A 3,123-nucleotide genomic window follows, 5' to 3' on the forward strand; every position below is an offset into this window, starting at 1 on the left:
AATTCCAATTTTTCTGAGCATGCATCCCATGATCAGTGTTGGGTAAGTTACTTCAAAAGAGTAATTAATTACTAATTACTAATTCCATCGTCAATATTGTATTTAAAATACAATATTGTACAATACAAATACCATTTTTTTCATTGAACTTCCAGCATAAATAATATAAAATTAGTAACACTATACAATATTTTTTTTATTCTACCCTGTAAAAAAGGAATGTGGTTCAAAATATGAAAATGTGCAAAATGATACAATATTAGCATATGCAGTATCAAATATTCAAGATGGTCTTTTTGGCTTCATAGCTGATGCTGAATTCTGGTCAAAGAAACTTGAGGCAAGCAAACATGAAAATCCATATGTTTGTATGGTGTGTGTATGAAAACATTTTAACTTTATTAAAACATACACTATAATACTTTGTTTGATTATCATTTATAATACAGACAGCCAATAGTAGATAGTAGCATGTTTTAAAGACTACTGTCACTAAGACCTAATGGACGGAGACAATATGCTGTTACACATGCTGTTCACATTCACATAACCAACGCGAATATACGCCAAGACGGGCATTTTGACATAACTGTGTGTGTATTTGAACGTTTATGTGTAATAAACCGCGGAAATCTGACACTCGCGAGAGGTGGCTATGTGTGCGCGCTTTGGTTGAGAGCGCGCGCAGTTTGTTTCTCCCTAGGACATAGCTTACATTTGACCATAATGTTCTTGCCTACCTGTGTCAAAAAGTGAAGTAATTGGATTATTTCCATTCTGCAAAACAGCCACTCGCTTCTGCCGGCATCTTCAGACAGCCAACTGGTATTACAGTATGTAATGCAAGTATTATAATAACTGTAATTAAATTACCTAAAAATGAACAGTAATCCCTTTACCTTTCAGTGGATAAGTAATTTAATTACAGTAACACTACTTAGTAACGCGTTACACCCAACACTGCCCATGATGTAACATGAAATAACACTTGAAGAGGATGCTGATCTTGTTTAGCAAATTATATGAACAGACAAATATTTGCCTCCTGTAAACAGTTGGTGTTTTGCAAGAATTCCGACACTGGGCTTTAGTGTTATTTCCTGCACAATGCTACTTGAATTGACTTACAAAAACTAATCTTTAACTTTGAAAAGTATCTTCTCTAAAACAAACACTGTCAAAAAAAGAATTTGCATGGTCAAAACACAAAAACTTCCAGCTTTATTAAAAACGTAGTTTATCTGAGTTCAAGGACAGAGAGTGTACTACACAACAGAAATACAACAAACACTGACTTTTTTTCCACCCCAAACTTGATTTTATCTTCATTCTGCCACAAATACAGGCTCTGTAAAAATCAACCTTCATATGTGGACAGAGTAATGCATTGTAATGCAAAGTAATGCATTACAATATTGTGTTATTACTTAAAAAAGTAACTAATTGCATTACTTAGTTACTTTTAATTGAAAACTAATGCGTTACATTATTTTTTCTCACCTGGGCTGGGCTTGCTAACAAAAAAACAAAAAAAAAACAAACAAACAAAAAAATTAACAATAACACTTCAGCAATAAAAAACCCACACAAATGTTATGTTTAAAGTAATTTTTCCGTATTTATATGGTAAAATTGGATCATCAAAGGTCACATTAAAGACACTGGCTAATAAAGTGAGATTAAATACACATATTTGTGTTATTAAACATTTAATCATTTCAGGCTTGCATTTCACTGTTTTTATTAATTTCTATGAAAACTGAATCTGTTTTGAGTAAATGCATGCTCACATTTAGTCTGTAACTACAATAACATCATGTTTATATAGTGCACAACACCTCTCAACAAGAGAGCCGTCAGTCAATAAATGGAAAACAAAGCAACTTATTTGAAAAAGTAACTCAGATATTTTGTTGTAAATGTAAAAGTAGTGTGTTACTTTACTAGATAGTTAAAAAAAGTCATCTGACATAACGTGAGTTACTTGTAATGCGTTACCCCACAAAAAAGGTTTAACCTTAACCACAAACCTTCATTTTGTATGAAGACCTTTGACTATCTTTGTACTTTGTGTATAGTTTTTTTTATAATCTTTTGCTAAATGTGATTGAAATTTAAACTGCACGATTATTGTGTTTATTAAATATTATTAGATCGATTAGATCGAATAACCACTATCATGCAATTAATCAATAATCGTGACAGGTCTACACATAGTTATTTCATATGTAAGCCATTTTTTTCATTGAACTTCCAGCATAAATAATATAAAATTAGTAACACTATACAATATTTTTTTTATTCTACCCTGTAAAAAAGGAATGTGGTTCAAAATATGAAAATGTGCAAAATGATACAATATTAGCATATGCAGTATCAAATATTCAAGATGGTCTTTTTGGCTTCATAGCTGATGCTGAATTCTGGTCAAAGAAACTTGAGGCAAGCAAACATGAAAATCCATATGTTTGTATGGTGTGTGTATGAATTTGATGCATTTGTTCATAACTTTTTACAGACTTTTCTTCTATATTTGCAGTTCTGTCTCCAGAACCTAATGCTTTTGTTGAAACTCTACGTAATCTCTCTATTCTGCATGATGAGCAGTACGGTTCACCTCAGGAGAACACGCTGGTGCTGCCGTAAGTTCCCATGCAGATGCACACATATATGGGATCAAGTTAGAAGTTTGGAGGTGCTGTCCTATTTATAGATCCAGACACTAGATGCATTCATCTATTTGTACACAAAATACAGGTTTGAATTGTTGTTTTCTACTTTTATTACAGTTCTAATGGATGCTGAATCTGTTCTGAGCAAGTGAAACAAGTAAATGCATGCTAACATTTAGTCTGTAACTACAATAACCATCATGTTTATATAGTTTATATAGAATATAGTGTAGTGTATGTTTTTAAATATTACATGTGTTATATGGACTATAGGTCATGGTTGTGTGAAGCATGCTAGAGATGCATCAATGCAAAACTTTTAACTTTGAAAAAAAAAAATGTAACTAATAATTTTATATATAACTTTTTTTTTTTCACATATTTGCAAATCTTAAAATGCCTCTATGCTTTTTCGAATATAACCTTTCATCCACGCCAAAGGAATTTCTCA

Source organism: Ctenopharyngodon idella, chromosome 3 (genome assembly GCF_019924925.1).
Source record: "Ctenopharyngodon idella isolate HZGC_01 chromosome 3, HZGC01, whole genome shotgun sequence".
Classification (NCBI taxonomy): domain Eukaryota; kingdom Metazoa; phylum Chordata; class Actinopteri; order Cypriniformes; family Xenocyprididae; genus Ctenopharyngodon; species Ctenopharyngodon idella.